Source organism: Erinaceus europaeus, chromosome 4 (assembly GCF_950295315.1).
Source record: "Erinaceus europaeus chromosome 4, mEriEur2.1, whole genome shotgun sequence".
NCBI lineage: Eukaryota > Metazoa > Chordata > Mammalia > Eulipotyphla > Erinaceidae > Erinaceus > Erinaceus europaeus.
The window spans coordinates 133537461-133560360 of NC_080165.1; the positions used below are offsets into that span (position 1 = coordinate 133537461).

The 22900-nt window shown below is 40.6% G+C and overlaps 1 protein-coding gene across 1 annotated transcript in view; it reads right to left on the reverse strand.

Annotated features, from left to right (window-relative positions):
• Nucleotides 1-22900, reverse strand: part of SLC35F1 (solute carrier family 35 member F1) — a 534044-nt gene that overhangs the window by 111026 nt on the left and 400118 nt on the right. The window lies entirely within an intron of this gene.

The following is a 22900-nucleotide window of genomic DNA, read 5'->3' on the forward strand; positions in this document are numbered from 1 at the left end:
CTTGGTCCTAGAGCTCCAATTCCCCAGAACCCCGCCCCACTAGGGCAAGAGAGAGACAAGCTGGGAGTATGAATCGACCTGACAACGCCCATGTTGAGCGGGGAAGCAATTACAGAAGCCAGACTTTCCACCTTCTGCATCCCACAATGACCTTGGGTCCATACTCCCAGAGGGCTAAAGAATAGGAAAGCTATCAAGGGAGGGGATGGGATACGGAATTCTTGTGGTGGGAATTGTGTGATTTTTATCCTATGGTTTTGTTAGTATTTCCTTTTTTTTTATTAATTTTATTTTTGAGAGAGATGCAGAGAGAGAGAGAGAGAGAGAGAGAAACACCAGAGCACTGCTCAGCTCAGGCTTATAGTGGTGCGGGGGATTGAGCCTGGGATTTAGGAGCCTCAGGCATGAGAGTCTGTTCGCATAACCATTATGCTATCTCCCCCACCCAGTATTTCCTTTTTATAAAAGAAAAGAAAATTTGGTAACTGTCTTTCATCTTTTTTACTTATTACACTAACATAATTACCCCCAGTTCAACCCTTTTTCTTCCTAAGGAGTATCCTTCTCATTGCAGAGACATGTAATCCCATAAGTTCTTGATTTCATGACTTGTGGATGGGCACTTAGGTTGCCTCCATACCTTGGCTACTGTGAATAGTGCAGCTATGAACCTAGGGGTTCACATGTCCCTTCATAACGGAGTTTTCATGTCCTTCAGGTATATGACCAGGTGTGATATTGCTGAATCATAAGGCATTTCCACTTTTATTTGTTAAAGGACTCTATTACCTTGCAGTGAGCACTGTATTAAGATCTTCTACTATTATTATATTGCTATCAATGTCTTCTTGTTTTATGTATTTAGGTGCATGTGTATATTGATAATAGCTAACAGGTTTGGGGGCCGGGTGATGGTGCACCTGGTTAAGCGCATTATTACAATGCACAAGGATAATAGCTATATCTTCTTGCTGACCTGCTTATCTGTTCATTATATAACCTCCATCTCTTTCTCTTACTACCGTCTTTGCCTGAAATTATATTTTATTTGATACTAGAATAGCTGTTCCTCCCCTTTTTTCTGTATTATTTACTTGAAACACCTTGCTTCAGGCTTTCACTCTGAGTCATCTTTGTCTTTCCTTCAAAGGCACATTTCTTGCAGACATAGATGGATCTTTTTTTAAAAATCTATTCATCGGGAGTTGGGCGGTAGCGCAGTGGGTTAAGTGCAGGTAGCACAAAGCACACGGGCCAGCAGAAGGATCCCGGTCTGAGCCCCTGGCTCCCCACCTGCAGGGGAGTCACTTCACAGGTGGTGAAGCAGGTCTGCAGGTGTCTATCTTTCTCTCCCCCTCTCTGTCTTCCCCTCCTCTCTTCATTTCTCTCTGTTCTATCCAACAACGACATCAATAACAACAATAACGACTACAACAATAAAATAACACGGACAACAAAAGGGAATAAATAAATAAATAATTTTAAAAAATCTATTCATCCACTCTATTTCATTTGATAGGTTGTATAGATCATTCATAGTTAGGGTGATATTCCCCCTCCAATTTACTTCTAGTCATTCTGTTTTCTGGTTGTTTAACACTTTAGTTGTTTATTTTCTCATCTGCTTTAATCTGTAATTACATGTGAGTGGTTTTATATAACACATATACTTTCTTCATCTCTTCCTTCTATCAGTTTCAGCTCCAATTTTGTTTTTGTGGTTAAATGAGCATTGTGGCTAGTTAACTATATAACAAAACAGTCTTATCATCATCATTGACTATACTGTTAGGATTATTTCTTCCTCCTCTTTGATATGTTACTGTTTTTTCCTAACATTGTTGTATTTCTCCTCTTTTTTCTCTGTTTATCACCGCTCAGAATTTATGTTCTTTTTTTCTTCTTTTCCTGTGAAACAACTTTAAGTAATTCTTGCAATGAAAGTCTGGTAGCATCAAATTCCTTTAGCTTTTTTTGTGTCCCAGAAGGCCTCATATTTTAATGTTAATTTCTCAGGGTAGAGTATCTGTGGCTGACAGTTCTTATCTAAGAACTGTCTTATCTTTATCCAAATCTCTGCTTGCCTCTAGATTTTCTGCTGAGAAATCTAATACTCTCAACAGTCCCTCCCACCTTTATACTGTCACTTTCTTCTTTTCTCTATAAGTGTTCAATACTTTTTCCTTGTCCTTGACTTTTGATAGTTTTCCGATGATGATGATGTGTCTGTGTGTAAGTTGTCTTGGATTCAGGAATCCAGGTCTTCTCTTAGCTTCCTAGAAATCTCTATTCTGGATGTACTGTGTATTGAGGCTGCCCCTGTCTCCTTCTGGGATTTCTGATTTCCTTTAATTCTCTTTTCTAAAGAAGTTTTACATTTCTCATACTTTTTTCTTTAAATTGTTTTTCTCCATCTCCTTTGGATTCGGAGAGTGTGGCCATTTCAGTCATCTCCTGTGCACTTCCGAGTCTATTACCTAAACTTACTATTGAAACCCACAATGCATTCAAAGGGTTTTTCACAGCCTGTGACTGTTTGGAGGTTTTTTGTTTGGTCTGTTTTTCATACTTCCCATATCCTTATGAGGACTTCTTTGTCTCCTGAATCTCTTTTTGAACCTACTTCTCTTTGTTGAGAGCTTTTAATGTATTGAAATGTTCTCACAATGAGTTCTCTAAATTCTTTCTCTGGTAAGAACTTAGAAAGTTTTATCTTACTAAAGTTCTTCTGTGGACTTTCTGTAAGCTCTACCATGGGTTTAAATGGAGTGGTAGTATTTTATCTGTGTTAGTGCACTTAATGTAGCTGCCCTTGTTGAGACAATAGGTGACACAGTGGCTAAAATGCTGAGTTTCTCCTTTGTTTATGTGCTGTGTGGTGAAGGGGAGAAATTCTTGGGAATAATGACCTAGTGTGGCACCTGGTGATGTTGTATTAACACCTTTAAAGTAGAGTCTAGCAGGAGTGTTCCTGTCTGCAACCATCCTTCTGAGAACCGGAACTGCAAGAGTCATTTCTGTTTACATGCTTAAAGGGGAAAGGTACACTTTCAGCCTGAACACCTACGTCTGCTTCAACACTGTGGCTCTCCAGTATGGCTCAGTTGCCAGCACTGGATAGGTTACTTCTCTGCCTACAGATGAGTTCTTGTGAACACTCACCACATTGAAGACGTTTCCTGAAGGCAGAGATTAAGGGCCCAAAGTCTAGGGGCTGCAACTGCCAACATGGAGCTGCTGGCTGATGAGAAGTGTTTCTTCAGTCCTGGGACATCCTAAACCTTATTCTACCTCCTCCCACCACCTGGTGTCCACACATGGTACATGCACCTGTATTTTAGCCCAAGATGTTTGTAAGTCCCAGATATAGTCTGATGAGGCTTGTTGTGTTCTTTTATTATACCTTCTAGCTATAAGTGGAAGCAAGGTTTGAGGTGGCTAGTCCATAATAGTTACACCACCCCACCCTCAGAAGTCTTACATTCATTTTTCCTACTATCAGTTTTAAGCACCACTATGAACAAATGCTTTCAGAAAACATTCCAAAAAATTGTTCTATTAAATTTACTATTTAACAGAAAGTGTCCACATGCTTTACAAATACTAGTTTACCTAATTCTCATAGTAATCCCAGATAGTAGATATTGTCATAGACCTTATTCATAGATGACAACAATAAAGAGACGTTACGTAACATGCTCTAAAAGCATGAAGATGAAGCAGAAGTCAGACTCAAGCACTAGGTTTTGTCCATACTCATTAGTACTCTTATGCCTTCACTATTACGCCTTCCTGATGCCTAATTGTGGCATTGTCTTCAAGAGTCATTAATTTCTTTACAGTACACAAGGACCCAGGTTCAAACCCCTAGTCTCCACCTGCAGAGGGGAAAGCTTCGTAAGTAGTGAAGCAGGGCTACAGCTGTCTCTCTGTCATTCTCCCTTTCTACCACCTCCTCCCCTTTCAATTTCTGTCTGTCTCTATCCCTATCCAATAAATGAACAAGTAAACAAGTAAATGAATAAGTCATTAACTTCTCATGAGAGGATCTTTCAGGGCTACTTATACAAAGGCACTTGCAGGATGCCCCATTACCAACATCACACAGCTGTCACTGTGCATGACAGCTCCTGAAGTAGCCAGTGGTTGGCTGCACAATGTGTGTGAACTGACTTTGGGTTGATGATGTATCTCAGTGTCATAAATTCAGTATCATGGATTTGATGTTTCCCTACCTGATTCCATGACAGATTTTCCTTCATACAAAGCAAATTAGGACTTTGAATATACTGTACGGCATTAAAAGCATATAACCTCAAGAATCACTGTTAGGTACAGTAGTACTTGCTTAAAGCTTTAGGCATAGTAACAATGATCACACACAGTGGGATGAGGGTAGGTATGGTTAACAGAAGTTGAATGAGAGTAGCGTGAGAATAGGGGTGCTAATAAATGGTGAATCAAAGAACGGAAAACTTTTGTGCAAAGACTGAAAGAAACATGGTACACATCTACGGCAGCGACAGGAGAACAGAAAAGCTTTGATTCACAGTATTCTTGTTCACCCCCAGTGGTAGCCTGAGTACAAAATAAAAGTATTGTTAAGACAGCACCGAGGTGAATTCAGCTAAGGAGACAAGAAGCTGCATTATTCTTGGAATTGCATTTTTCATTAAGGACTCTCATGGCTGGTGTTATTATGTGAAAACAGGACCCAGTGCACATTTTGCACAGAGAATCCACAGCAAGCGGCAAGTCCCTCCACAGGGGGTAAGACCCTTACATGAATGGACACTTCCTTGGCATACAACTTGAAGCCATGATGCCATTTCCTTTACCAGCATTCCAAAGACAAGTGTTTCATTATTCATCAGGAAATTTGGGGCTGTGTTGGGGAAGGGTGACTTATGATGGAGGTTTTAATTTCTCACCTATAAAAGCTGAAATCTAGTATTGGGATGTAAGCAGAGTTCAGAACAATTCTCTTTAGTCAGAACAGTGAACAAAAGAAATGTGCTAATTATAAGGAAATGAAAATGCAAATTGCTCACAAAGAGGACTGCAACCAGTGCACTTTACAGTGTGAACCTGAACATAGCAATAAGAGAAAAATTATTATTAATAACGTTCTCATTTTCATTCATTCCTTCTTCTCTCTGTTAGAGTCAGATGGTGGGATAAAGAAGTCTTTGAGAGACAGTCCTCTCGGGTTTTAGTTGACTTGCCAATAGACTTGAGTATGGCAACAGATTGCTTTCTGAAATGTTATACGGAGTTAATTTGGCTAATGACTGTAGATATCAGTCTTTCTTCTATAAAATGGGTATCATCATAACTATTTTATAGGGCTCTATAGGTCAAAAGTAGTGTAAGTAGCATGTTTAAGCTAGTAATTAATGCAAGGTATGTGCAAAGGACATGGTCACAATTGGTAGGGTCCCAAAAATCTGTGGGTCCTTAACCAGTCGTTCACTCACCAAACACTAACTCACCATATGTGATAAACACTGATTAGAGAAAGCCCAATAACTTTCCTAGCTACTTAATAGGTTATTGGCGACAAAGACTCTGACTTACCCGTGTGAGAAGTGCTAGATCACACTGAAATCAGCCTATGGTATTTGCCCAGACTTGAAGGAGACTGAGAGCATCCTCCCCTTGTTCTCTGAGCAAGGCCCTTGTCTTATACATCTGAATCTCACCATTTGATCTGACAGTAGTCTGTGCCTGCACATTCCTCCCCACAGGCCTATAAGCTATCCCTGACACAGTTCCTTGGGACTCTGGATGGACTCCAAGAGGAAGTTGTTTTCCATTATTATGTACCAGAACCTGAAAGTCCACCCTCTTCTCCTTCCCTACAGTCCGTTGCCTTGGTGCAATATACCAAACCAGTCCAAGTTTTACTTTGGCACACTTAACAGTCTATGTGCATCCAAAATATCCAATCTCCTGGATTCTGAGATGTCATATCAGAAATAAAATTAAATCAACAATCCCGTTTTAATATCAGTACAAATATTGATGGTATGCTTGCTCCATCTTTCTTTTATTATCAACTGCTCCAGACCATCTTTTTTTCAAACAGAAACACAGAACGAAACAGAGGAAGAGGGAGAGAAAGAAATATGCTACAGCACTGAAATTTCTGCTAGTGTACTTGTACTAGTTGTACCAGGCTTGAACCTAGGTTACACGTGATAAAAATAGGTACACGATTCAGGTAAACTATCTTGCTGGTCCACTTTGCCTATATTTTTATTATTTAGGCATTTAAAAAATGGGCAGATAAACAAAGTCTTCTCAGAATGAAAAGTATAGGTGGTGGCAGATCAGCAGACCTATTTTCATCCTTTACCATCACCACCACAAGAGAGCTACCAACAAGCAACAGCTAAAGGAATTCATTACCACTGAGCCAGACCCACAAAAAAATACAAAAAGGACCTAAATAAAATGAAGATGAATTCCATTAGCTGCTACTTGTCTGAGGCAGTCTTCTCAAAGAGATTAAGAAAGGTACCCTATAGAGTCCTGTGTATGGGAGCCATGCCTCTCTTTGTCATGGTGAGATAGAGAAAGCACTGAAGTGAATCACTGGTAGGCTTGAACTCAGGGTCTTTCTTGTTCTTGGTGTCTGATGACACTGTGAAACTTAATCTTTCTAAACTTCAGTTTTCCTTATCTGCAGGCTGGAATTACTAGGTAGACTGGCCACCATGAGTGTTTGTGAAGATGAAACGAGATATCTGTATAATGCTTGACATGATGCCTGGCACATAAATCTAGTTATTTATTTAGCTCGACTTCCCTTGAGTCAAACCTTACATATAATGTTCAGTAAAACATTTACTCTATCCAAAAACGAGGTGCGAGTTTATCATGGGCTGACACAATGATTTAGAATACAATTTAACTCTGACAGAACAACTAAGAATATGGTTTAAGGTAGGAGCCTTGAGTCATGTCCAGAAGAACATGAGATGGGAGACAAGAACAACTATATAGGCCATCATGTTTACCTATCAGAGTCCCAGTCAACACTCAGCACACAGAGGTTCTAGTGAGTTTCCCTGAGTGGCAATACTTACTCAAAGTGTCAGATATAGCACATCTTAACACCATGGAAGCTCTGGTTTTGTTATTTCTAGATACTGCCTTATGTGCTTCTTACGACGGTTAATTTTAATCTGTATCTCTTCCCTTTAGTAACTGTTGTCAATAATATAGAGCTCAGTGAGTTTGGAAAATCACTAGACCTGAGCTTGGTTTGGATAACCCTTCTCTTGACATTGCAATTGGACTCAAGAGGCATAGTGTTCCTATGTGAACACTCAACTTTTTCATTTGTTTTAAACTCCTTGGTAACCAGTGTAAGATCAGGCAGTATTGAGACTACACTTGTCAACCTTTGTAGAAGGCTTTCCTCAAGCAAAACTAACAATTTCTGGGGGGAACCCGTGGTGATGCAACCAGTACAATGCACAAGTTACCATGAGGTTTGAGCCCCTGGTCACCACCTGAAAGTCAGGGAGCTTCGGGAGAGGTGAAGAAGATGCAGGTGTGTGTGTATGTGTGTGTGTGTGTGTGTGTGTGTGTGTGTGTGTGTGTTTCTCTCTCCCTTTCTCTTCTCATCTCTCCCCCTACTTCTCTTTGTTCCATAAACAAACAACTTCCCTCTCTTGCTGAAAAACTTGTTTACATGCCAGATGTATCTTAGCATAACTAGATTTCAGAATCATCCAGTCATAGTAATACAAACTAGTTTCATGGGTGACTTTAAACAGTGTTATATGATTGTTATCTTGAGGGTGTCACCATTATTTGCTTTACACCTAAATTTCCTGTCATTATAACATTTATAAAGGAAAATACTGCTCAATAACTCAGAATGGTTAATGATAGGTTGGTTGCATGTGAGGGTAGATGCTTTTATTTAAAATTATTCATAGCAATCATAATGAAAGGATGTACTAATATAGATCTCTCCATTTTCCTGGGATAAACCTGCTGAGAGGAAAATGTATTTGTCCTTTCTAATGACAGGACAATTTTCCTTTCTTCCATCTTATTTTGTGCAAAGTGACCCTATTTGCCTTTTGGAGGTTTCTGTAATTGGCTCTGATGTCTCCCGACATTAGCAGATGAATCTGTCAGTTTTGTGAATTTTGTTTTCAACAAAGAGCTATGTAGCAGCTAATGACACATGGTGTGAGGGGAAGAGGCCAATGCAGGCTTGCCTCGGGACTCCTGCCACTTCAGAAGACAACATGACAGAAGGTGCCAACCTGAACTCTTGAGGGCTGACCTTGAGCTCTGACATGAGAGCATCTGTCATGATGGACACATAGGTTAGCACTAACATGGGAAATGAGCAAGAAGAGTGTCAACAGGCAAGAAGCCCTGGTAAAGCGCAAAGTTTGTCAACATCATCTCCCTTGCCTACCTTCCCATCTTGCACCCCAAATGTCAAGCACAGATCTACTACAGCCACTTCTGTTACCTGACATCTACTTTTTCACTCAACACCAGATGTCAGGCACTGAGCCAGAGGCCCCATATACCCATTCCCTTATTTACTTGTTAACCTATACTTCAGGTTAAAAGCACAGAGCCAGAGAACTATGTTTAGGTACTGACACTTAACTGGCTATGTTGCCATGGGAAAGTTTACTCATTTATAAAACAGGGCTAATACTATTTGAAATTTTTGCTATAAAGATTAAATGTGAACATATATGTAAAGTGGCTGCTCTCCCGTAGATATTTGGCAGGTAGTAGCTTATTATTGACAAGCTTGTATTCTTCATATCATGACATTAGGTTTAGAAGCAATTAGTTTAAGGTGTATTCTGACTTTTTAAAAATTTTTTTAAAATCTTTATTTATTTGTTGGATAAAGACAGTCAGAAATTAAGAGGGAGCACAAGGACTGGCATAAGGATCCCTGTTTGAAGCCCCCGGTTCCCCGCCTGCAGGGAAGTCGCTTCACAGGCAGTGAAGCAGGTCTGCAGGTGTCTATCTTTCTCTCCCCCTCTCTCCATTTCTCTCTGTCCTATCTAACAATGATGACATCAATAACAACAATAATAACTACAATAACAAGGGCAACAAAAGGGAATATTAATACATATAAAAATTAGAAAAAAGAAATTGAGAGGGAAGGGGAGATGGAGAGGGAGAGAGACAGAGAGACACCTGCAGCACTGCTTTACCACTTGTGAAGCTTTCTCCCTGCAGGTGGGGATAAGGGGCTCGAACTTGTGTCCTTGTGCACTGTAATTTGTGTGCTCAACCAGGTGCACCACCACCTGGCCCCTATTCTGATTTTTTATTGCAAAGTTTTCACTCCTCTAAAATAGTAAATTTTATTTAGATAATGGGTTTAATAAAATATATCACAGGTTGTTTTTTCTTTCATTGTGATAAGACAGAGAGAAAATGAAAGAAAAGGGAGAATATAAAAGGAAAGAGAAAGAGATACCTACAGACCTACTCCATTGCTCATGAAGCTTCCCTCCTGCAAGTGGAGAGTGGAGACTTGAACTTGAGTCCTTGCATACGGCAATGTGTGCTCTCAACTAGATGTGACACAGGCCAGTCATATCATAGGTATATTTTATTTATATGACCTTTCTATAAATCAGTTCAATAACAAGGAAGTATTTTCTGAGCAATGCAGTAATATGAAATACTTCTAGAATGTATTTATATGTGTATATATCATGAAATATATATGTGTGTTTGTATAAGTATATTGAAGATATTTATGAGATTAAAAATTCCCCACATCCCACACTAACTAGTGGCAATGTACATCACAGTAACACATTATCATCTTAAAATACAAATTTACACCAAAAGAAACAATGATCTTATAGAAATAAATGGCTGACTGCAGATCTGGATTAGGAAATGAAATATAAGTCCAGTCTGTAATATCTTGTCATACAAAAGTACAAGGCAACAACCAAAGGCTACTAAGGTTTTGTCAAAAGGAGCTCTGAGCTCAACTTGAAGAGTCTAATGATGATAACAAATTCATTGACGTGTATTCCATATGTTTAAATCTGAGTTTATAATGACTTTAAAAAGCAACTGCTACATTTGTCACCAATTTTAAAGTTGACTAATATTGGAAGATGCTAATAAACCAACTCATTGTTTTGAAATTTTGTAAATAAAGGAAAAAATAGTCTCTCATACACACATTTCTCTTCTTTCTCTTTTATTTATTTATTTATTCCCTTTTATGTTGCCCTTATTTTTTTTATTGCTGTAGTTATTATTATTGATGTCATCGTTGTTGGATAGGACAGAGAGAAATGGAGAGAGGAGGAGAAGACAGAGAGAGGGAAAGAAAGATAGACACCTGCAGACCAGCTTCACCACTTGTGAAGCAACTCTCCTGCAAGTGGGGAGCCGGGGCTCGAACTGGGGTGCTTAAGCCAGTCCTTGCACTTTGCGCCATGTGTGGTTAACCCACTGCGCTACCGCCCGACTCCCTCCTTCTTTTTCTTTGCTTTCTTTTCCTTTTTTTTTAAGTTATTAATTTATAAAATGGAAACACTGACAAAAACATAAGAGGGGTACAGTTCTCACCACCAAAGCTCCATATCCCATCCCCTCCCCTGACAGCTTTCCTATTCTTTAACCCCATGGGAGTATGGACCTACAGTCATTGTGGGATGCAGAAGGTGGAAGGTCTGGCTTCTATAATTGCTTCCCCGTTGAACATGGGCGTTGACAGGTTTATCCACCCTCCCAGCCTGTCTCTCTCTTTTCCTAGTTGGAAATGCATCACTCTGGAATGACTTTTTCAGTTAGAGAGACAGAGAAAAACACTTTAGTATCAAAAGTTTCTCCAGTTTAATGGAAGCCAGGTTCAAAGCAGGCTTATGCAAAGCAACCACTCTCCCAAGTTATCTTGGAGAGATATCTTGAGTTATCTTGCCCATCCACTCCCCTTTTCTTGTTACTAGAAATCCAACAGGTGTAGCTGTGACTTGGAAAGGAAGCGGAGATGGGACCATGGAGAAAAAATGGTAAAAAATATACAAATATAGAAAGACAGTTGTAGAAACAATGATCCACCTATATCTGTAACCTTGGGAGAACTGTCATAGCTTCCAGTGGGGGGAATGTTATCTTATAATTTTGTAGATAAATACTAAATAACTGATAAAATTTAAAAAATAAATCCAATGTGCTATCAATAGCCTCCTCACCCCCTTTTTTATATGAACTGTATCACCAGGTAACTAAGTAGTAGACAAGGAAGGAATTTTCTTTTAGAAGTATTCTAGCCAATAAATTAAGAACAAAAGGATTAGAAAACCTTCATTTGAGTCTACTGATGGTTTACCAGATAAAGATCTTGAGGGTCAAGTTATCAGCATTAGAAAAAGAGATAACCAAGCAGTATGCTTTATGTTATTCCTCACTAACACACAAAACACTACCTCTATAAAAAAAATAATAAAAGAGAAGAAGGAGAAGAGAAAGAAAGGGAGAAGGAGGAGAGAGAAAAAGGAAAAGAAAGAAAAACATTAGGGGCTGGGTTAAGTGTACATATCATCAAGCTCAAGGACCTGGGTTCCAGCACCGGCTCTCCACCTGCACTTCATGAGTGGTAAAGCAGGTCTGCAGGTGTCTTTCTCTATCTCCTATCTTCCTGTACCCTCTAAATTTCTCTCTGTGCTATCTAATAACAATTAGAAAGTTAAAAATAAATAAATAAAAGGGGAAAAAATGGCCACTGTAAGAAGTGGATTTATAGTGCCAGCACCAAGCCCCAGCAATAACTCTGGTGGCAATAAAAAAATTAAAATAAAAAATATACTCAAAAAATAAATAAAGACATTAAATCTGGTGAGGCCACTGAACTGAACTATCAATTTCGGAAATACAGAGGTCAGAAGGGCATGTTCAAAAACACCAGAAAGCCAATCAATAAGATTCACACTGTGACTACTCCAAGTCGGAACTGTCCACGTCAGAAAGAAAGAACCAAATGAGAACTAATCATGAAAGCAGAGAGCTTTGTATAATCTACATTTTGAGACTGAATACTCACACAGCTACATGGCAATTTCAACAAACAAACTGCAACAGAAATAAAAAGAGGAACAGCAATTTGTAAGGGAAAGGAACTTAAAAGCATGGACTACTTGCAATGTGCAAAGCTGACTAGTTGCTGTTAATTTAAAACGTGTTCGTGGTATCATTACTATGTTATTTTTAAGCTCTTCTTAAAATTTTGCAAATACATACTTTAATAGTTATAGATGGGTTGATATAATGTTTGAAATTTTGGCTAAAAGAATACAAGGGGTAAATAGTGAGGGTGAAGATGAGATAACGATCTGAAATGTGTTGATGTTGATATATTGGCAAACAGGTGTTCAGTATACTACTTTGTCCACTATTGTATGCTTGTAACTCATAATGTGACAAAAAGAAGAGGTTCCATTGTGAAAACTGGGTTAGCTAATGGAGTAGCATTGACAGGGGCATAAGAGTAGCAATAATGTACTTTTGTCTGTAGACAACGTAGGGCATTTAACTGATGGCATCAGACTTCTACTTACAGTGCCCTTGAGATGCCCATGGTATTATTTTCTCTAGCAGTCAGAAAATGCAGAAGTTTGAGTTCTATTACATCAGTGTCCTTATTACAATCCTGAAGGTCAGGAAAAATACTGGCAACTCTCCTAGCACAGGTTTTGACAAGCTCTTAACAGCTAGAAATCCCTTGTTTGTTTCCCTGCATTCTGTGCTTCTCATGGCCCCTTGTCTTTGTGCTAATGGACAATATGTTTCCTGTACCTTTTGCTTTCATTTATAGACAAAGCATGTCTATGTTTGAGTGCAAAGCTCTTGTAAAGACATCCTTTGTTGATGCAGTATAACATCTCTACTAACTACTGAAGCGCCATGAAGTTTCAAGTAGAATAATCTTTGTTCTCAAAGGGTCAATTAAGTAGATATTAGTAAGGCAGAGCTGACAGAGCACAGTAAAATTTCACAAGGTTATAAGAGATGGCATGATGTAAAGTGTAACTGCCAAGAACTGAGAGAAGAAGTTCTATTTCAAGCCAAGTTTCTTGGGTAGCACAGTAAACATATCTGAAGCCACAGATACAAACTACACAGATACCACACAGATATGGCATGTCAGAGTTTGTTACTAAGACTTCAGGGTTTTAGGTTCAATCTCAGGTACTACAATCAGAGTGGTCATAATCCCAGTCAAAGTTGGAAAGTGCTCCAGTGAAATAAGAAAAACATAAAAAGAAAAGGAATAAGAAAGAAAAGGAAGGAAGGAAGGAGAGAGAGAAAGAGGCAGAAAGAAAGAAGAAAAGATTCAGAGGATAAACTTAAGACCTCTTGCTTAGAGTTGCTGTCTCATGACCCAAGTATCTTCCTTCCTTCCTTCTTTCCTTCCTCCTCCCTCCCTCCCTCCTTTCCTTCCTTCCTTCGTTCCTACCTTCCTTCCTCCCTCCCTTCCCTTTCTTTCCTTCCTCCCTCCCTTCCTTTTCCTTCCTTCCTTCCTTCCTTCCTTCCTTCCTTCCTTCCTTCCTTCCTTCCTTCCTTCCTTCCTTCCTTCTTCTCCCCCCATTAGGGTTTATTGCTGGGACTCAGTGCTGGCTCTATGAATCTACTGCTCCTGGTAGCCATCCCCCCGCCCCCCCTTTTTTTTAACTACTTTGTTTGACAGGACAGAGGAGAGAAACTGAGAGGGGTGGGAGAGATAACGAGGGAGAGAGAAAGACAGACACCTGGAGATCTGCCTCACTGTCATGAAGCATTGCCCCTACAAGTAGGGATCGAGGGCTTGAACATGAGTCCTTGTGCATGGTAACAGGGGTGCTCAAGTTGGTGTGTCACTGCCTGGCCTTTCCTTCTCCTCCTCCTTGCACTCCGCCTTCCCCCCCTTCTTCCTTTCCTAAAAGAGGGAGAAGAGAAATAGGAAAGGCCAGTAGAGACACCATAGCAATGTTTCACCACCTAAGGAGCTTCCCTAGTGCCTCAGACCTCATTCTACTCTTCCCAGATTGTTTCCCGAAAGTGGGGACTATGCTGTGAGGTCAAAATGAGTTTTCTAGCCTGTACAGCAGTCTGACCCCACTCACCAGGGTCTCTGTGGGACCTGGAATAATACCTCAGAGTTTGAGTGGCTCCTCCGTTGCCACAAGGGTACAATGTTAAATTTCCTGCCTCTACTCTTCCCCTCCCATGGTCCTCTTGGGTTCACTAAAAGAGTATGGCTTCTATAGTTTCGAACAACAGTTCTGAGCTCCTTCTCTTATGCCACTCGGTTCCTGAGCATTTAAGCATCCATCCTTTAAATGTGCCCTTTATGTGAATATGAAGCAATTTCAAACATGTCACCTGCAGGCAATGTAGCAACCATGTCTCCATTTGAGTCTTTCTCTCCCTCCAGATTTGTTCCCTCTGTCTATGCACAATCATCAAGCTTTGATTCAAAAAGTGATTTTTTTCCCTTTACCAGAAATCCTAGCTGTGTTCTCTTGAAGTTTATTGAAATATTTTGTTTTAGTGGGAGTCGGTGGTAGCGCAGTGGGTTAAGTGCATGTGGTGCCAAGCACAAGGGCCAGCATAAGGATCCTGGTTCGAGGACCCAGCTCCCCACCTGCAGGGAAGTCACTTCACAAGAGGTGAAGTAGGTCTGCAGGTGTCTATCTTTCTCCCCCGCCCTCTGTCCATTTCTTTCTGTCCTATCTAACAACATGAACAACAACAATAATAACTGCAACAATAAAGCCAGGGCAACAAAAGGGAAAAATAAATAAATTAAAAAAATTAAAAAAAAGAAAATATAAAATATTTTTAGTATGTGTTTAAAGCCAACTTTCTTTTTTTAAAAATTTTTTGTTAGTGATTTGATATTGACTTACAAAATTATATGTCAACAAGGGTATATTCCACGCCGTTCCCAACACCAGAGTTCTGGATCCCAAGTCCCTTCATTGCAAACAACCATGGTTCTCCCAAGGTTGCAGACATGAATTAACTGTCATCTCTACAACTATCTGTCTACATTTGCCCCAGAAATCATGGACTATACAACAACTTTTCACAGGCTGTTCTATTTCTTAGGACATTGAGAAGTAGTAGAAGCTTAAAACAAATGAAAAAAAATTACTTTTCTAGTGGATAGTCAAGATAGGCCAAAATTAGGATTCCTAATGTGAACCTGGAAAATTCAAGCCATTCTCCAAAGTACTGCTATTGATCTTCTTGTTCTCTTCATGTTTTACATCTTGGAATTAATTCAGAGATCAAACTTGGAGTCTCCACTGCCCACACTAAATCCAGTTTAATTTTTATCTCACTTCAACTGAAGCAGGGTGATAATAGGATAGTGACTAAATGCTGTGACTATTCACCCCACTGGGAAACAGAGCTGCTAGCTCTGCTGACCCCTTGGTAGAAAAACTTAACTGGGGGCACACCTGGTTGAGCACACATGTTACAATGTGCAAGAGTTTGGGTTTGAGCCCCCAGTTCCTAGCTCCAGGGGGAAAGCTTTTCAAGTGGTGAAACAGGGCTGTCTCTATCCAGTAAATAAAGTTAATAAAAAAATTAAAAGGGAAAAGAAAACTTGACTGTGAATGGACACAACGTTCAAGATTTAACAGATTTAAAACGTTTCTCCCCTATGCCTTCTAGGCATGCCCCATCTATATGTGCCTTGCTTCCATTTACCCTGCTTATCTACTCTCCTTAAAAAAAAAAAATGGAGCCGGGTGGTGGTGCACCTGGTTAAGCACACACATTACGGTGTGCAAGGACCAGGGTTTGAGCCCCCAGTCCCCACCTGCAGGGGGAAAGCTTTGCAAGTGGTGAAGCAGGGCTGCAGGTGTCTGTCTGTCTCTCTCCCTCTCTATAGCCCCCTTCCCTCTTGATTTCTGGCTTTCTCTATCCAATAAATAAAGATAATAAAAACATTTTAAAAGATTACTCATTTATTTATTTATTTTCACCACCCCCACCCCCCAGAAATAACCATTATAGGTCTCCCACAGTTTGGTTGACGTTGTTTTCACATGCGTATACAGCCAAGTGGCTATATTCCGCATATGAGCGAAACCATTCTGGAGTTGTCCTCTTACCTGCTTTCCTGACAGACTGTTAGAGACACTTCAAGAGTCTGATATATACCTCAACATGCTTCACCTCAGAATGTATCCAGAGACTTCACGTGTGGAATGACAACCCTTCAGCTTCATTACTCGGGTGAGACCTTTCCTTTAATAGTACACTCTAATTTCATCTCAGGTAGTTCACTTTCTAACAAAGTCCCATAACCTAGATATACACCAGTTTCTGTGAGAGAGAGCTTATGTGCACACGTATCCATAAACTACTGCAAAATATATACCTGAAAGCAGGACTACACTAGAGTTTGCAGTGAGTACCTCCCTAACACTTCCTCTCCACTGTTCCAAGCTTGCTCAACAAATTGTTTGGCTTCATATGTTAACTCTCTTTTCAATCACCAGGTTCCAGATGCCACCAGGATGCTGGCTAGGCTTCCCTGGATTGAAGACCCCACCAATGTGTCCTGGAGCTCTGCTTCCCCAGAGTCACACCCTACTAGGGAAAGAGAGAGGCAGACTGGGGGTATGGACCGACCAGTCAACGCCCATGTTCAGCGGGGAAGCAATTACAGAAGCCAGACCTTCTACCTTCTGCAACCCTCAACGACCCTGGGTCCATGCTCCCAGAGGGATAGAGAATGGGAAAGCTACCATGGGAGGGGGTGGGTTATGGGGATTGGGTGTTGGGAATTGTGTGGAGTTGTACCCCTCCTACCTTATGCTTTTGTTCACTAATCCTTTCTTAAATAAAAAATTAAAAAAAAAAAGAGTCTGATATAACTGAATCAAAATCCCAGGACTTGCATTCTGACCCATCTGTCCAGTCTGTGGACCCGCTGTCTGTACCACACCATCTGTCCTATAATTTCCAACCAGGTCAGGAAAAACTTGACGCCACAGTATTCCCTCTAACATGTAGTTGGCCCTAGCAAGTAAGCAAATAAATAAATAATGCTTCAAGAAGCCAACAGAAAGAAACATATCCAGGAAAAGAAATTACTAAACTGACCTTGCCAGTATTGCTAAACTATCCTACCAGTATTTAAGGCACTTAGTGATACCACTGTTAGAGTTCTGGCTCAGGCTAGGAAAGGAAAAAGCTGAAAAGCATACTTTCAACAAAGAATGTTCAAGTGTGGAGTAAGGACGAGGTGATCATCTTTTTCTCATGATACTTTTTTTTTCCTGTGTGCAATAAAATATACAAAAACATATAGCTTGCTACTGTAACTGTTTTAAGTGCAGGGCTTAGTGGTATTAAGTGTATTCACCATTACCCATCTCCAGAGGCTTTTCATGATTCTATATAAATAATTCTAAATCAATTATTCTATAGTTAAACAATAATTCTCCATTTCCTCATTTCCTGGCCACTGGTAACTATTGTTCTACATTTGTTTATTATTTTTTAAAATATATTTTTATTGGGGGTGATTAATGGTTTATAGTAAATACAGTTGTTGATGTATGTGTAAAATTTCTAAGCTTTCTGCAAAACACACTCACCTGTAGCCCATCCTCCTCCACCATCCTGCACCAGCACCTGAAAGCACCCTCCCCCACCCCCAGAGTCCTTTACTTTGGTGCAATCCACCAAGCTCAGTCCAAACTCTGCTTCGTGTTTCGCCACCTGCTCTTATTTCTCCACTTATGTCTGTGAGTGAGACCATTCCATCTTCATTCTCCTCTTCCTGGCTGATTTTACTTCACATGATTCCTTCAGACTCCATCCAAGATGAGATGAAGAAGGTGAATCCTGGTAATTCCTCTCCTGATTGATCTTAAGGAACCAAACACACCCAATCCTACATTTGTTTATTTTTAATAATCTTTGTTTATTGGATAGAAGCAGCCAGAAATCAAGAGGGTAGGGGGAGACAGAGAGGGAGAGAGACAGAGAGACACCTGCAGTCCTGTTTTGCCACTTACAAAGCTTTCCCCTTGCAGGTGGGGACTGGTTCTCGAACACGAATCCTTGCACATTGTAACATGTGAGCTCAACCTGGTGCAACACTACCTGGCCCCAACCATTGCTCTACTTTCTGTATCTATTAATTTAATGATTTTAACTTCAAGTAGAAACCTATATTACCTATATTTAGCACAATGATGTCAAGGTTGGTTAGCACTGTAACAAGTATCAGAATTTTATTCCTTTTACAGTGTCGCTTCATGGCGGCGGGATGTGAAGGAGAGAGAATCCAAGCACAGAGGGAAAATAAGTCTTTATTGTTGGGTCAGACTGGTAGTTCAGGCCACGTGGAGCCAGCCAAAGAATTGGCTGTTCCCTCCTACCTCACCACTGGGCAAGAGAGAGCGAGCGAGGGGAGGGGGAGTAGGCGGACTTTTTTAGGTCAACACCCCGGAGTGATGTGTCGTGACAGGATTGGTTAGGGAGAGCCCTGAAAGTACCATAATATTCTGTGTAGGGTGGCAGAGCCTCGGGGAGACATCTGCACAGCATCTCCCCTCCTTTTTTTTTTATAGCTAATGGACACAGTAAGGAAATGTATAGAGTAGAGCAGGCTTAAATGTTTTTAAGGAATGCCATGCCCAGGTGGGAAGATGTAGAATGTTTTTGAGGGGGAGGGAAGGCTTAAATGGCTGCCAACCTTGTGAGATTTATGTGTCCCCCTGTGCTCAACCCCTCTTTAGAGAGAGAGACTTACCTGGAGGGACTCATCTCATAGGTTAAGCTCTGCCAGGCTCAACCATCTCTTCACAATATTTTTACATCTTATTCTATCTTTCTATCTAGTCATCACATTATGATGGTTTAATGTCTGTAAAAACTCTATCTGTGACAGAGGAACAGTAGTGTAGGGGTGAGCAGAAACCTTTTGGGCATAAACCTGAATGATATAACAAAACAGGAAGGGGCAAGTAGGGGAGCACTAAGAACCAGTGTGATGTCAAGGAGAGGCTTGGTGCGCAAAGGGGTATTTTCTGTCTTTGGGGGTGTCTCCTGACTCTGGAGGCATTTCATGTCTCAAAGGATGTTTCCTACCTCTGGGGCCAGTATCTAGTAAGGGGTTTTTTCCTGATTCTGAGGGCAGGGCTTGCAGGCGGAAGGGTATGCCTGCCAAGCGAAGGAGCTGTTCAGCGCTATACAGTCCGCAAGGCAACTGGCTGTAAGGTCCATGAACTACTGCGGGTCAGTCTATGAAAAAACAGCAGCGTGAAGGGAAGGAAGCTGCTTTAAAAATTGTGTAAAGTGTCCAAAGGGTATACCAGCAAGTCTGATAGAAGTCTCAGTCCAAAGTAGATGGCTAGGGGAAGAAATGGCAGGGTATGTAACACTGCATGAGGAAGGTCAGCCACTGGAATTCCGCTTTTCTGTAGAGAGTGAGCTGGAACCACCAAAATGTGACAGACAAAGCAGAAGCAGGAAGGGCAGACAGGCATTAAGAAAGTTCTGTTCTTGGAGTCTGTGAATCAGGTTCTTTAGATCGTGTCAGGTGACATCTAGGGTTTCAGGGGGTTGTGCCATTGTAGTCGTGCTGCCTAGTGGGTGATGTCAGAGTGTGCAGGGGTCTAGATGGTTTTTACCAGGATTATTGTGAAAGAAACACAAACAATCTGCTTCCCGTGGTTAGCAGGGCATCTGATTTGAATTTTTTATAGAAAAAAAGGTTTGGTGCCTTAACCAACTGAATATTTGGGGGTTTATCTTCCCTTATTTATGTATTTATTTTTAATTTTTATATTTTTTATTTTTTTTACTTAATTGTGCCTAGGCGTTTGGTGGGCCTAAAGTGGCAAGACAAGATACACCAGTTAAGTGTAGAAGAATATGTGAATGTTGTTAATTTACATAATTTGTGTATGGAAGAACTTTTTATAGTTTAATACCTTACCATATGAACAGATGATTTTTCATATGAAGGCTTGATAGCTGTAATCACTTACTTGTGAAAAAAATAAAACTTGTAACAAGTTAGAGGTTTACTATAATTGATACCTCGATGATTATAATTGGTTTAAATATCTTTATGATTTTCTTTAAAGGTCATCTAATGTTACCTCTTGTAGCAGTCTCTACAGCAGGATCTTTAGACCAATTTTAGTTAAAATACATATTTTGATTTTTTTTAACTATTTTTACTTTGGACTATAAACAGACTCAGGTTACTTAGAGAGTTAATGCATGTTAGTGACAATGGTTTTAACATTTCCAGTGCCAGATTGATGCCAGATCTGTTGTGGATTAATTTCCACAAGATAGTTTATAGGGCACTTTTGGGGGCCCTCCAAAAGCGCTCTTATGTATAGAGAATTTGTATTTTAGTTTTGGGGATATATTGTCACGTTAAATATTTAGACTTTACCTTAAATAGTTATTTTTAGCAAATTAATTTTACCTTGTCTGGTAATAATGTAGCTTCAAGGTTACACTTTTAACCGTTAAGTTAGTGTTTACCAAACTCAAAACATACCTATAAAGATTTAGCTATAACACACAGGAGGAGAAAAACTTTTGTTATAAAAACATATCATTTAAAAAACTTCATGAGACTGTTTCTCTGTCTCTGGAACATTTCTCTCTGGGCTACACTCCAGTTTCTGCCAGCTGCCCGCCCGCAGGAGCCGGCTTGCTGCTGCGGGGCTAGGGGTGGGGCTCGGAGATGCAGCCTCGGAGCAGGGCAGCGGGCATGGTGGGCAGAGCTGTAGCCCATCCTGGATGCTGCCCCGGGGCACCTCGGCCCGCGCCTTCTGCACGGCCAGCCTGCCCATCTTCCTGCTATAAAGTCTGAGCAGATCCCGGACCACTTGGAAACCGCGGGCTCCCTGCCGGGACTGGGCCCCCTGGCTGAGATCCCCACTCGGCTCTGACAGCAGAGGAGCTAGAATACGCAGAGATCTGTGCAGTGTTGGCAACCTACAATTACTGGAAGTGGAGCTGTGCGGGAGGCCACCTCCAGATGGCACACCCCCCAAACGGCTAAGACAGTATAAATCTAAACTCGTGTTTAAAATGACATGTCTTCGTAACAAAAGTTTTTCTCCTTGTGTATTGAAGACCATGCTTATGTGTGTGTTTGAAGTTTGGTAAACATTAACTTTAAGGTTAGAAATGTAACTTTAAGGCTACATTCTTAACAGCCAAAGTTAAATGAAAAAGGTTTTCAACATAATTCTCATAAAAGTAAAATTAACTTACATTTAAAGTCTGAGGTAAAAATTAGTTTAAAAATCCATATATTTTAACTAAGTTGGTCTAAAAAAACCTGTGCACACCTAGGGTGTGTCTCCATCTTGTATGGGTGTAACAAAGGGTAAAAAAAAAAAAAGACGTTGTTGATATGTGAAGCTCTCAAATACCTTCTCAATTAGAAATGGTGGGTTGCACAATAGTTATGCTAATGATTCTCATGCCTGAGGCTCTAGCAGTGGTTCTTTGCCTTACCACATTTTATTGCACTTAAATTGGTTAGGAGCCTTAAAATGAAACAAAAAAAGACCTTCCAAATTTATAAAAATACTTAAACCAATTATAATCATCGAGTTATCAATTGTGGTAAACTTCTAACCTGCTACAAGTTTTGTTTCATAAGTAAGTAAATTGCCGCTCTCAAGTTCTCTACAGAAGAGCAGAATTCCAGCGGCTAACCTTCCTCATGCAACAGTTCACCCCCCGGCAATTCTTCAGTGGACATCTTCTTTGAACTAACATTTCTATCAGACTTACTGGTACACAACCCTACAGTAGCTTCCCTTTATGCTACTGGGTTTCTCAAAGACTGACTGCAGCCAGCTGCCTGGGGACTCTATAGGCCATACTCCTTCCCTCCTTACTAGGTAATGCCCACAGAGGCAGGAAGCGCACGTCAAGGCAAGAAAAGCCCACAGAGGCGAGAAAATGTCCTTTAGCGTGATAAAGCCTTGCCCACAGAGGCAAGAAACGCCCCCCTCAGGCCTTTCCTTGGCATCACACTGGATCTTGTTGCTCACTTACTTGTTCCTCCATGTTTGTGCCAGTTTCTTTTTTGAAAATGCCTGTACGATATAGGTTTCTGTTCACCCCACACTCCTGATACTATGGTAGTTAAAAAGAAAAGGGGAATTGTTGGTATGCTTCTAGTTCTGTTGCTGGGATCCCTTCTGTTACATTGCTTGACCTTGTGGTCTATTCACATGGTCATTCTGTTACATTGGTTTGGTCTCACTCCCCCTACCTCCAGGAGATTTGGTTTAGTCCTGGCCTTTTCGTGCTTTTTGCTTCTCCCCGCCCCCTATCCTACATACTTTCTGAGTTCCAGATGCTGCCGCTGGAGGAGAAAGATGGAAAAAAAAATTGTGTGGTGATTAGATTGGATTAGTTTTTTGAACTGTTCGCTAGTGAATAAAGAAATACAGCTTCTCCACTCAGTCTTGTGTCCCTGGTCGTCTGTCTACCACCGCGAAGCTAGCCTGGCACACTGGTGCCATGAACTATGAACGACATTACAGACTAATATTCTATTGCATGTACATATCACACATTGTTTATTCATTTATCTGTCAGTGGACACATGAGTAATCTCCTTTTGGGTGTTAAAACATTAGTAAACAAGTATATGAGATGTACATATTTAAATCTGGGACTCATACTTCAGTGTTAGGGATCTACCCCACTATCTGAATGGAGGCTGAGTCACCCTACCCTGCCACTTGAGGAAGACTGGTTCTGAAATGAGTGCAGCCTAGAATGTTCCCAGCTGTGAGAGCTCAGCTGACAGGGATGCAGAAGTTACACAGGCTCTTGTGCTAAATGTGAATATATATGGGACCTG